This window comes from Ambystoma mexicanum, chromosome 8, assembly GCF_040938575.1.
Source record: "Ambystoma mexicanum isolate Mex_15411 chromosome 8, UKY_AmexF1_1, whole genome shotgun sequence".
Taxonomy (NCBI): domain Eukaryota; kingdom Metazoa; phylum Chordata; class Amphibia; order Caudata; family Ambystomatidae; genus Ambystoma; species Ambystoma mexicanum.
In genome coordinates this window covers 921,348,163-921,362,493 of record NC_090929.1, presented here as the reverse complement: position 1 = coordinate 921,362,493, position 14,331 = coordinate 921,348,163, and positions in this window count along the sequence as shown.

Sequence of the window (14,331 nt, the reverse complement as noted above, 5' to 3'; positions counted from 1 at the left end):
GAAAAGGGAAGGGGATAAGGAATGGTTCACATTCTTCTCTCACGTCCATCGATCTTCATCACGCATAGACTATGTGTGGGCATCCCAGCAGCTTCTGGGACAGGTAAGGCCTATAGAAGTGAGGACATATCGTCTTGGACCATGCATTCTTGTCAGTGAAAATAGGTAGAAAGCCAGGGCCCCCAGGACTGATTGTCCGAATTACAAAAAGAGCATAATATGCTATGATTTGTAGTCCACAGAAGCTGGTAAATGGAATGGGTTCAGAATTTGGTATGGATACATACACAAACCGTTCATTAGGGATGTGCTCTTGTGAAACATGGCTATAAAGAGTGTATGTATGTTTTCAAGTGTATGAAATCTAGAAGAATTCATTTCATAGGGATGTTTTTGGTTTCCAGTACTTGTAGTAAGTACTTTAGGAATTCTTGTGGAACTTCCTGTGTGTTTATGGTGAATTCTACTATTCCTGTATGGTAGTGAATTTTCTCGTTATACCTGAGACACTGTAAGTGCTGTCAGGATTGTTTGTGGCATTTCTTTGAAGGATAAGCATTTGCAAACACAACTGGTCTGAGCCATTTAAGTAAATGTTGTGACCAATTGGTGGCAATTGCAAGAGAAGATTGATTTCCACATTTGCATAGCAATATACTCCAGTTGTGTTGAGTTGTGCCTCTGCATCCTTTGATGGGCCAGCAGTTGTTTTTTGAGAATAGACATCTGTCTGTTTGTCTTCAATGGACGTGCAGTTGATTTTGTACTAGACAGTTTTGTGCTTGTATTATTTGGAGGAGCAGCAGTTGGTCTTTGTTTCTTTAGTTGTATTGTTGGAAGATCTGTTATAGGTTCTATTTGTATTCGTTTTTTGAGGTACAGGATACATATGTAGATGGGGTTGTACAGTGCACGTAGCCAGTTGTAGTCTAGGATGCAAGGAATGCCAGCGTTGACTTTGTTTGCATCAAAGGCAATTAGGAATAGACCATTGAGTGTGTGCAGATGCAAAAGTGCTACATATCTCATACCTTGTTTAAAGACTGTGCTGCCAATGTCAATAAATGGGCTATCTAGGGTTAGACCTTGCGATTTGTTGCAGCATATGCAAGCGAGAGAGAGAATTATTCTCTGCGTACGTACATGTCTTTAAAAAGAAGGAAACATCCAAATTTGCCTCTTTGAGTGGATGTTGACAAACTGAATGTTGTTGTCTTGTGGATATGTTTGGAAGCCAACAACTGGACCAATTCCTCCATTATTATTCATTGTTCCACGCCAAGATTACATTGTAGAATTACTCTGCAGTTTAGACACAGTTAATACTTTTTATAATCCAGCTGCATTGGACATCCATTTTTATAGGCTAATTAGTCATACTCTTGCTTGTTGACACATATGGAGTGTCATGTCGTGCACTTCTAGTTTGTCTGTGGAGCTATTATGCAGTATGGCTTGCATTTCTTTTTTCAACATTGTTTCGTTAAATTGATACAGCTTGTAAGGACATGCATTTTACATTTTGTTGAGTTAATTGTTCCATGATATCAGGAACAGATGGGTTTCACCCATATAGCTCATGGATTAGTCCAGTATTTATGATGGATTTTGCATCTTTTGTAAGCAGACCAGTTCTAATGCTTTTTAAAATGTTAGTATAAGTGAGGTCTGCAGACTGACGCATGTTTTGAGTTAGCTGTCTGTAGCGAACATGTTACCAGAGATTTACATTTCCAATGCTGCTGAGTGTGTCACGGCATTGTTTGTGTCTTAATGTTTTGAAAATATGTTAACCTTTTACTGGTGTTAACTGTAGGAGGTCTCCATAAACAATAACCTGTTTTAATCCAAGCAGTACTTCTAAGTCAGTGTTTAGGACTGCTTGCCTTCTGAGGTGAATTAAAGTCATCTCGGGGTTAGAAACCATGCTTACTTCATCTATCATGAGCACTTTCATTTGTTTCTTTATTCTGCATACTTTAGTAGCAGATTCTGCTGATAATTTGTAGTATTCTAATTTGTCTTGGTGTTCTACTGGGAGGAGAAGTAGTCAGTGTAACGTTACACCTCCAATGTTGTAGAGAGCTGAATCTTTGGGGCTGTTACAACAAATGAACGATTTTTGTTAAGTCTTGTAGAAATGTTCTTATTATTTTAATTAAGAATGTTTTGCAAGAACCAGCTTCACCACTTATATACAGGAGTAGAGGTTTATAATTTTTACAACTACATGTTTTAGTTTCATGTTTAAAACCATGTTCAATTTCTTCAGTAACTTGTAAATAAATGGTGAGTTGTTCATCATTTGGATGTGATTTGAGCACTTACAAGTCTTCTTCAGATTGTTTAGATTGATACATGGTATTTTCTACATCAGTCATGGCTATTTGTGCTTCATTTAAAATTAGTGGTTCTCCAAGTCATTTTTTAGCTTCCTGTAAGTGAAGGTTGATGCCCTGAGGAGTGTCTTTATCTAGTAGAGCTTCCATTTCTTCCTCTTGTTGGTGTTCATTGCCCATCATTTCCTTGTATTGTTTGAAATCGACATTTGTTATAGTGCTATCATTTGCTTTTAATACAGCTTCAAATGAGTCATAGTCACCTAATAATTATTCTTCTTTTCTCCAAGCTTTAAACATGTTGCAGTATTGCCATGTCTAAAGTTCTCTAAGTTGCAGATATTTAAATTATAACTATATATGATTAATTAGGCTGGGTTTGGTAAGTTTCACTAGGCTTCCTTCACAATGTGAGACTGAATATTTGCCAGTTGTCTCATTTGGTGTGATATTGTTTTTGTAGGTGTGGTTTTGGGCAATGCCATACAGGCACATGTTTTCCAAAGCAGTACTTCTGTTTGAGTAGTATGTGTCAAATAAATTGTTTTGTAAAATGTCCTGGCTGTTGGGATCATTTGTGGCCATTTTTTACTATCTCTTGGTAGGATTTTAGTACATTTTTTGGGATGAAGCTGGACTAAGGTTTAGCCAGACAATGTGTTCAGATTTGCCACATAAGGCTATACCTGTTAAATGGTCTGCAGCTTTGTATCACCCACAATCTCTATGGGATTGCATTTTTATACCGAAGCTGTACAATTTTTGTGACAGTGTTTTGTCAGATGATATGTCAACACAGAGGTCTTTTTTTAGCTCTCTGTTTTCTCAGTGTTTAGTGGGATAGGCAGTGACATATCTTGCAACTGCAGTGGATTTGACTGTAATGTATTGTATATCTTTATTTGCATTCCACAAGATGGCAATGATTGCATTGTAATCATTGATGTACTTGGATGCCTCATCCCTTTTAATGCTGTATGTGTTTATAGGGGATGTTAAATGTTAAAGGTATTAATATTGCACACCGTCACCAATGGAGTTGGTCCCCCGGCACTCAGGTGGATCTGTAAAACAAGAAGGCGGGCGTGTTAGTTTAGTCGGGTGAAGAGGGAGTAGGAGAGTGGGAGAAGTGCTGTGCTTTGGGTGGCTTCAGTTCGGTTTCCACTGTGCGCTAAGCCTTGGTGTGAGTATCGGATATGAGCGAGACCTTGTGTGCTGTTGGTGCAGTTTATGTGTTTGTTGTTGTTGTGGTGTGGTGAAGTGCAATAAGTTTTCTGGGCAAGAGATGGTTGTGTGGATTTTTGGGTGAATTAAGTATGCAACATTTGAATTTTGGTTAGTGGGTTGTATGTCCTGGTAGATCTAGCAGATCTTGTTCTATTAAACTAGCAATCCCATGGGTAGACTTAGTTGCTGCTTTATTTTCTTGACCATCTAACTGTTGTGGGTGATGGTGTGCTGTGTTCCCGGCTGTATTGTATTGAACTTAGTATAATGGGATTTGGTATGTCTAGCCCCCCTCTGGTGTTGGTGCTGTGGATGTTCGCCCCTATTCCCTCGCTATCTATTTTGTCTGTGGTCCGTTGGAACTTGGGTGTAATTCAGGGCCAGGGTGCTACTGATGAGACATCCTGGTCTGACTGTATATTCAGTCTTTAGTGTCATCATATCATAGCTATGTCTCAGTTTGTAGTTTGGTATGTTGTAGAATGTCTTCCTTATATTCTGTATGTAGTTGATTGCTCGGTGGGGTCGGAGATCTGCATCTTCATTCATCATTATTTTAGTTATGTGTGTGCCTCTGTGGGCAGTGTTCTAGGTACATAGTGAGGAGCCAGGATTTGAGCAGTTTCCTGAATAGTAGGTGGTTTCTTGTGTTGCGTATGTTCTTTGGTAAGTCCTTCCAAGCTTTTGGTGCTTTGTGAGAGAAAGAGGATCCTCCTGGGTTTCTTTTGTTGTAGGTTTCAGTTCCAGGCGGATGTCGTTGCTTGATCTGAGCGTGCTTGTTGGTTGATGTAGGTGTAATGTGTCTCTCAGGAACTCTGCACCTTGGTTGTGGATTGCTCTGTGCGTGATGCACATTGATTTGAATTTGATTTGTTGTTTTATTGGTAGCCGGTATAGTGTTTTTAGCCTAGGTGTGATGTGTTCGCTTCAGGGCAGTTTGAGGAGCAATCTGGCCACAGCTTTTTGTATGCATTGTAGTTTTTTTAGAAGTTGTTCAGGCATACCCAGATGTAGGCTATTGGCGTAATCTACTCTGGACATGACAAGAGCGATGATGGTGTTTCCTTGGCGAATGGCAGGAACAGTAGGACCCTTTTTGCAACTCGCAGAAGGAAGAAGCATTTCTTGAGTATAGCATTTACTTTTGGATCTAGAGTATGTTTGTTGTCCATCAGGACCCCAGGTTTTTTACAGTTGACGATAGGGCTGGGGTTGTACCGAGTTCCCTTGGCCAAGTGATGCAGTGGTTGTCTCCTCTGTTTTTTGTGATGATCATTATTTCTGTTTTTGCCTGGGTTGATTTTGAGGTAGTTAGAGTTCATCCAGTTGAATACATCACGAAAGCAGTTCTCTAGTATTGTGTTTTCTTGTTGAGTGTCTTGTATTTTGAAGACGATTTGTGTGTCATCAGCATGGTTGTAGCAAGTGAGGCAGTGTCTTTTGATGATTTTGATTAGGTAGATGTTGAATAATAACGGGGAGAAGGATGAACCGTATTGTACTCTGCATGTGGATTCTCTTGGGTTAGTTTTGCAAGGTTTAATCCATATGGTTTCTGTTCTGTTTTTTAGAGAGGATTTGATCCACAGTATGGTGGTGTCTGTTATTCCCAATCCTTCTAATCTCATGATGAGAATGTTGTGGTTAACTGTGTCGAAAGCCGCAGAGAGGTCCATAAGTATCAAGGCAGTACTGTTGTCTGAGTCTGCGTTTGCATTTAGGCCATCCCATATTGAGAGGAGAGCTGATTCCATTCCTCTCATTGGTCTGAAACCAACTTGTGCCTGGTTTAGTAGGCAGTGTTCTTCTATGAATCCTTGGGTTGTTTTGTATATGTAATTATGTAGGTTTCGCGTAGTTTGGCTGTATATGGGATTTTGGAGATGGGTCTGTAGTTGAAGAGGTCCTCTATGTTTCCTGCTGTATCTTTGATTAGCAACCTGATGTACGCTGATTTGAAGGACTGTGGTACTTTCCCTGTTGAGATTGAAAGGTTGAGGACATTCCTGTGCTATTCCATGGGAGTTCCTTGTTTGAGAAATGATTTGTATATATCTGTGGGGCAGGGATCCTCAAGAGAGCCTGTTTTGTTGGTTTGATTTATCAGTTTGACAAAAGTCTCCACCGATATTTCGGGAAAGCTTTGTGGTTTGTTCAGATGTTCCGCGGGAGGATAGTTGGGTTCCCTAGTCTGATTGCATGGTCTGTTCTCTATGGATTGTTGGATGGTAGTGATCTTGTTTTTGAAGTGATCTGCTAGGTCATTGCATAGTTTCATCGTTGGTATTATAATAATAATAATTTGGCATTTATATAGCGCTAGGAACCCTCAGGTATCTGAGCGCTGATTATTATTACCCACGGTGTGTGGTGCTAATGTATTGACCTGGGAAGGATGAAAGGCTGAGTTTGGCCCCGCCTGGATTCGAGCCTGCGTTAGCAGGCTCTGCACATATGTCAAAGTGAGCGCTCTACTCGCTGTGCCACTTGACTATATTGTCATGTTGTTGCAGCCAGGTGGATTTTTAATTTCGTGTATGATTTTGAAGAGTTCTTTATGTGTGTTTGGTGCTTTGAATATTCGGTTGTCATAGTATTTCCTCTTTGCTTTTTGTATTTCCTTTTGTATGAGCAGATATGTTGTTGAAATTTCATTTTATTTCTTGTTTCGTTTTTGATCCTTCACTCTAGTTCTAGTTTTCTGTTTTTCCTTTTTTAATGGCACTGAGCAGTGGGGTGAGCCATTTTGCCATTGCTCTTTTATGTGAGGGAGTGAAAGGTTTTTCTTTGGCGATTTCATCAATCGTTGTTGTGATCCAGGTGTGGAGTAGAGCAACTTTTTTTGTTACAGGTCAGCTTCTTCCATAATTGTTGCTTGTGGTTTTCTGAGTACCAGAGGTTCAGTTTGGTTGGAGTTTTTGATGGTTCTCCAGTTTCTTTTCATGGTAATCTCTGGTTTGTCTTGTTGCATGTTTATTGAGGTGGTCATTGTGATTATGAAGGGAATGATGAGGTGATCATTAAAGAGTATTTGAATTGGGGGTGACATGGTAATTAATTCTGTATTGGCAAAGATTGCGTCAAGTGTATGCCCTGCCGAATGGGTTGCTCTTTTGATAAGTTGTTGTAGATTCATTGCAGCTAGTTGGCTGGTTAGACATTTTTGTGTGGTTGTGGTTCCTTCATCTAACCAGATTCTGAAATCTCTGAGAATGATCAGATGTTTATGCTCAATGGCTAGGATGGTGATTGCTTCCATGAAGGTGTCTACGAAGGTTGGCGGTCTGTATATCATTATGAATTTCAGGATTGTTTTGGGGTTTTCTGATAGGCGTCGGATTAAGGATTCGTATTTCTCGATGTTTAATGGGATTTTCAATTTGATTTCCAGGTGTTCCTTGTGGATGATTGCCAGTCCCCCACCCCCTTTTGGTTTTTCTGTTTGCTTGGACGCATTTGAAGTGTTCAGGCAAGCAGTTGTTGAGGGTGATCTTGTAATTGTCGTCTTGCCATATTTCAGTTACAAATACGATGTTGATACCTTTGGCACATAGGAGGTTGTACATTTGCATTGATTAAATTGCAGTGGATCTTTTTGGTGTGGTTTCGTTTATTAGGTGTTAATTGTTTTGGTTTGTAGTTGATCAATCGGGGTGCTTCTGTATTGACATTGTTTGGATGAAGATCAGGGAAGGCTGCTTCTTCATTGAAGTGGTCTGCTAGATTGACATCTAATGATGCCAATTGATTGAATATCAGCAAAGGCTTCTTCTTCATTGAATCGATCTGTTAGGTTAGTGGTCGGGTTGTTGGTTACTAGAGCTTCGTCGTCTTGTGTGGTATGTTGTGTGTATCAATAGTGCCCTTCTGTTCTATTGATGTATGGGGTGAGGGGGTTGGAATCTTCCCACTCTCTTCTTGTGTACTCCTGTCTTTTTTCCAGCTGTTTGGGGGAATTATTTGCTTGTCTCGGTGTCGTTGAGGTATCGAGGCTCTGTGGTTGTCGCAAGGTATGGTGTAAGATATAAGGATTTTTCTCTTACGAAGTTTGTTCTGATGATAGCAGTGTTTGGCAGTATGTTTTCTGCATTTGAGGCCTGGGGGCAGTTGGATTTGTGTATCTGTGTTCATTATTGCATGATCTCGCTCTCTTTCTCTGTGTCCATTTCTGTGCTGGGGCATTTTGGTTCTCGGTGCACAGTTAACAGGGCAAGTGGTCGTCTGTAATGTCTTGTGCTAGGACAGTATTGGTGTTTCCTCTAATGTTGAAATTCTAGGGTGCTTTTGGTGCCGTCTGTCCTTCCGTCGGTGTTGGGGGAGTACTCGGAATTTGGTTGTTGGGTGGTCTAGGACTCAATTAAGGTAAGTATTGATGGGGTTCTCAGAGGTATTGGTGACAGTATGGTGGAGCCTAGGTTTCACCGATGTAATAATAGAGAATGGCATGCAGTAATTAACGTCTTAATGGGGGACCTAAATGGCGAGAGTGAGGCCTGTACCTCAAACTGTATCAGGCAGTAGTCCGAACAGCTAGATTTGTGAGCCCTTAATAGCTGGAGGGAGGTCTAGGTTTCAGAAGGTGGCAGGCAGTAGTATACTACTCAGATCTGAGGCGACCAGACAGCGGGATAAGGCCTAGGTTTCAGGAAGTGGCAGGCAGTCGCAAAATACCCAGATCTGTGGCAGCCAGACAGTGGCTGAAGGACTAGGCTTCTGACAGTGCCAGGCAGCACTCAGGAAATCCAGGACCAAGGCTCCTGAGAGAGGGAGAGAGGCCTAGGCTCCAGACAGTGTTTCCCAGTGTGCGACGCAGGCTAGCAGTCACAATGCCATTACACTGTGGAGCAGTTTACCAATCACAATATTATCACAGTGTGGAGCAGGCTAATCCACACAGTGTGGACCTTTCCAGATGTGAATCAAGTTAATCTCAACAAAATAGCCAGTGTTTGATGCAGGCTAGCAATCACAGTACTATCACAGTGTGGAGCAGCCTAGCAATTACAATACTATCCCAGTGTGGTGCAAGCTAGCAATTACAATACTATCACAGTGTGGAACAGGTTCACAGTCACAATACTGTCACATTGTGGAGCAGTCTAGCAATTACAATAGTGTCACAGTGTGGGGCAGGCTAGCAATCACAATACTATTACAGTGTTGAGCAGGCTAGAAATTAAAATACTATCAGAGTGTGGAGCAGGCTAGCAATCATAATATTATCACAGTGTGGAGCAGGCTAACACTCACAGTACTATGAAAGTGGTGATCGGGCCAGCAATTACAATAGTGTCACATTGTGCAGCAGGCTAGCAATTACAATAGTGTCACAATATTATCACAGTGTGGAGCAGGCTAACCCTCACAGTGATATCACAGTTTGGACCCTTCTAGATGTGAATCAAGTCAAGCTCAACAAATTCACTAGTGTGCGATGCAGGCTATTAATCACAATACTATCATAGTGTGGAGCAGGCTAGCAATTACAATAGTGAAACAGTGTGGAGCAGGCTAGCAATCACAATACTATCACAATGTGGAACAGACTAGTAATCACAATACTATCACAGTGTGGAGCAAGCCAGCCCTCACAGTGCCATCACAGTGTAGACCCTTCAAGATGTGAATCAAGTTAATCTCAACCAAATCAATAGTGTGAGACGCAGGCCAGCACTCCCAAAACTATCACAGTGTGGATCAGACTAGCAATTACAATAGTGTCACACTGTAGAGCAGGCTACCAATCACAATACTATCACAGTGTGGATCAGGCTAGCACTTACAATAGTGTCACAGTGTGGAGCAGGCTAGCAATCACAATACTATCAAAGTATAGAGCAGGCTAGCAATCACAATACTATCACAGGGTGGAGCAGGCTAGCAATCACAGTACTATGGGAGTGGGGAGCAGGCTAGCAATTACAATAGTGTCACAATATTATCACAGTGTGGAGCAGGCTAACCCTCACAGTGATATCACAGTGTGGACTCTTCTAGATGTGAACCAAGTGAGTCTCAACAAAATCACTAGTGCGCAAAGCAGTCTACCAATCACAGTACTATCACAGTATGGAGCAGGCTTGCAATTACAATACTATCACAGTGTGGACCCTTCTAGATATGAATCAAGTTAATCTCAATAAATGCACTAGTGTGTGACACAGGCTAGCACAGTGTGGGGCAGGCTAGCAATTACAATAGTGCCACAGTGTGGAGCAGGCTAGCAATCACAAAACTATCACAGTGCGGAGCAGGCTAGCAATTAGAATACAATGACAGTGTGGGACAGGCTAGTAGTTGCAATACTATCACAGTGTGGACCCTTCTAGATGTGACTCAAGTTAATCTCAACAATTTCACGAGTGTGCGATGCAGGCTAACAATCACAATACTATCACAGTGTGGAGCAGGCTAGCAATGACCAACCTATTACAGTATGGAGGAAGCTATCAATCACAATATTATCACAGTGTGGAGCAGGCTAGTAATAACAATACTATCACAGTTTGGGGGACGGTGGGCCGGTTGTTAGACGGGACATGGAAGTGGAAGCAGGCTGTGGGGAGGGAATGGAGAGGAACCACTATGGGGCAAGTGGGCTGCAAATTTAGCAAAAACACACAGGCAAATGCCCAGGAGGGTCTTTCTTTTTCCAAACACTCACCTGATCAAAGATCTGGAAGGAGGTGAGAGTGAGGCTGCGTCGCCGGTAGGCTTTGTAGCAGCTACAGAAAAGCACCAATCAGGGGACGGAGGGCGGACTGGGAGGTGGGACAGGGACGTGGAAGCAGGTTGGGGAGAGGGAGTGGAGAGGAAGTGCTATGGGGTAAGTGGGCCGCAAAATTAGCAAATAACACACAGGCAAAGGCCCAGGAGGGTCTTTCTTTTCCAAACACTCACCTGATCAAAGATCTGGAAGGAGGTGAGCGCGAGGCTGCATCGCGGGTAGTTTTTGTAGCAGCTACAGAAAAGCACCAATCAGGGGACAGTGGGTGAGCTGGGTGGCGAGACAGGGAAGTGGAAGCGGGCTGGGGGACGGAGTAAAGTGGAACCACTACAGGGCAAGCGGGCCACAAATTTAGCAAAAACACATAGGCAAAAGGCCCAGGAGCATTTTTCTTTTTCCAAACACTCACCTGATCAAAGATCTGGAAGGAGGTGAGCACGAGGCTGTGTCACCGGTATACTTTGTAGCAGCTACAGAAAAGCACCAATCAGGGGACGGTGGGTGTGCTGGGTGGCAGGACAGGGAAGTGGAAGCAGACTGGGGGAGGGCGTGGAGAAGAACCATTACTGGGGAAGTGGGCCACACATTTAGCAAAAGCACACAGGCAAAAGGCCCAGGAAGTTTTTTATTTTTCCAACACTCACCTGATCAAAGGTCTGGAAGGAGGTGAGCGTGAGGCTGCGTCGCAGGTAGGGTTTGTAGCAACTACAGAAAATCACCAATTAGGGGATGGTGGGTGGGCTGGAAGGCGGGACAGGGAAGTGGAAGCAGGATTGGGAAGGGAGTGGAGAAGAAGCACTAAGGGGCAAGTGGGCCACAAAGTTAGAAAAAACACACATGCAAAGGCCCATGACGGACTTTCTTTTCCAAACACTCACCTGATCAAATATCTGGAAGGAGGTGAGTGCGAGGCTGCGTCGCTGGTAGTCTTTGTAGCCGCTTCAGAAAAGCACCAATCAGAGGACGGTGGGTGAGCTGGGTGGCGAGACAGGGAAGTGGAAGCGGGCTGGGGGACAGATTAAAGTGGATCCACTACAGGGCAAGCGGGCCACAAATTTAGCAAAAACACATAGGAAAAAGGCCCAAGAGCATCTTTCTTTTTCCAAACACTCACCTGATCAAAGATCTGGGAGGAGGTGAGCGCAAGGCTGTGTCACAGGTAGGCTTTGTAGCAGCTACAGAAAAGCACCAATCAGGAGACAGTGGGTGGTCTGGGAGGTGGGAGTGGAGAGGAAGCACTATGGGGCAAGTGGGCCGCAAAGGTAGCAAAGAACACACCGGCAAAGGCCCAGGTGGGGCTTTCTTTTCCAAACACTCACCTGTTCAAAGATCTGGAAGGAGGTGAGCGTGTGCAGTGTAAAAGGTGAGTGTGTGCCTTTTACACTGTGTCTAACAGAAGATGACAAGCTATATAGTTGTCTTTTTTTGCAAACTGGTTTAGGGAAGCCAAAGCGAAATATTTTATAGTATTTACCTTTGTTTTTATATCTACGTTCAGTATTTGCCACACTTATGTTTTTGGAAGCATAAGATTTGTGTACATAGGTGACTATGTGTGGTTATGTAGGGATGTCATAAAACAGTGGCATCACTGTCAAGGCCAAATTTGGGAGCATCTTCTATCCACAAAAGCATGTGGATGTGTGGTGCTCCTCTGGATTGATATTCTTCTCTCAAAAAGAAGTATTGCACTTCTCTGAGCAGATGGGTAGTTTTATTGCAGATGAAGAACAGAATGACAATGAAGCAATGGTGAAAGTACCTTGTTACATTGACAGGGTCAAGAGAACAGAGTTCTCCTCGTGTTTGTATATCTATTCCCTCTTATTTTTCACTCGTGCAAGTCATCCCAATGTGTGACATCGGCACCTGCATTCTTTTGTACCACGCATGTTTGCCAAGAGATTTGTGATACTTGACTGCAAAACATTATCTTTGTTATTTTTGGGTAGTGGACACGTTTAAAATATTAGAGCCTGTTTTTAATGTGTGTGCAACTCTATATCATAGAGCTGCAGGTTCACTTTCGAACAGGAGGTGGAAAATGTATTCCATAGCAAAAACATAAAGAGCGAAATTCTGATGCAGTCATTTGTGTGGGTCTTTCATCATATCTTCATCATTCCCGAGGTCAATAAATGAGTACCAATTTCGGTTGGGTGATATTGTATGTAAATATGTGCTCTGTAAAGCGCTTTGGATTAAGCCGCTATATAAATAACACATCATTATCATTATCATTTTCCTGTAGGAAAGTGTAGAGGAAAAGAATATGCTTCGATACTTTTTTCCCCATATGCTCATTGGACATCCTTTGGCTTGACACATTTGATACGTTTCTAATGCATCTTCAATGGTGTCTCTGGATTGTGATGGGAGAATTGTGCACTGGTCTAAAAGGTTGGCTGCAGTAACAGGATGTACACATTCAAATTGGCCAGTTGCTGATGAATATAGAATTATTTGGATGGTTTCTCTTAAGCTTTCCTTTATGTTTATATCTTTGTCGTATTCATTGTTTTCTTTCAGATATTTCAGGACCTGTCTAAATCTGTTTAAGTCGACTAGTTGTTGCCAACTTTGTTTGTCTTTTTTTGGCACACCATTAACTAGTACAATCAGAGATTGATCTATTGCCCGTTGTCCTCCTAGAGTTTCTAAATTTTCTTTAAGATCTAATTGCAAGTATAAAATTTTGCCACAGATGCCCTTTAGTAACTCAGATGGAGGGAATTATAGGCATATTATAGCTAAATATGTGTACTGTTTGGATTATAGTGCTCTCATACAAGTTAAGTTGTTGGAGAGTCTTTGGAAGTGGGAATATTTCAAAAGTATTAGTGATAGCACGTGATGGCATTTCGGTATTTTCAAGCTTTATATTGCAGTGTATGCAAACTATTGAGGGGTCTGTTATTTTGTATTTATTTTCTGGTTTTAGATATAAAGCTAATTGGAACCTTTAGGATTCCTCATTGTCCTCTATTTTGTAGGGCATATCTACTATTTTTGTGTTCTTTTGTGACAAGTTATGAAACAACAGACACATACTTGGTCTAGTATTTCGACAGATGAGTTTTTAAACTTAGCTATTTCTTTTTTGTATGTGTTTGTTAGGGGGTTGGTGTTTGTGAGTTTTTCGCTAATATTCTTTGAAGTTACTGAAGTTTCTAAGTCAACTTCAGTTCCAAAGTATTTACTTTGTATGTTCTCTATTTCTTGAAGGATTTATTTGGCTGTTTCATGTTGGAGAATGTTATTTAAATGTTGCAGTTGTCGAGCAAGACTTTTTGAATAGTATATTGTATGCAGAAGATTCCGTATAGGGGAATGGTTTGTTGTGTTGTGTTGTGGTGTGTTGCCAACAGTTTGATGTGGTGGAAGGTACCTTTGCAAGGAGTTCCTGAAATACAGTCTAATGAATGTCCTTGACATCCAGAGTCCAATAGAAAAAGGTTACACACAGTGCTGCTATAAATGCACATATGCATTTATTAACATTCATGAAAATGTTCCTAAAAACATTTTAAATGCACAGCATTGTAAGTAACTGCCACTTGATGTGAGCAGGTGTTGAATGTTGCAATACATGGCATTTGCTACAGTGGTTAAAAAAGATAAAATGCTTATTGAGAAGCTTATTATAGGGTAAGTGGCAGGAACCCTGTATAGCTACATTTGTAAAAAAAAAGTTAACAAAAATATTTTAACAAATATAAGCCTACCTGCACTATATCTTGTTAGATGCAGATGTTATTGAATCTGCAAATATAAATCTTGGAGAGTTTTAGAGTAGTGTTTAATGCAGGTATCTGTGAATAACAGGAGTTTTTGGATGTGATTGGTGGATGGATGTGTGACTGAAAGCAGCCAATGAGGGAGTATTACAAACAAAGTAAAAAGGGTAAAAGGGCTGCCATGTGCTATGGTGTCTGCAGCACCGCAGTAGTTTGCGGACACCACACTTGCCATCCGGGTCTTTTATTGATGCCTGGCATAGAAAGGGGACTGCAGAGACTGCGGACAGTCATGGCTGTC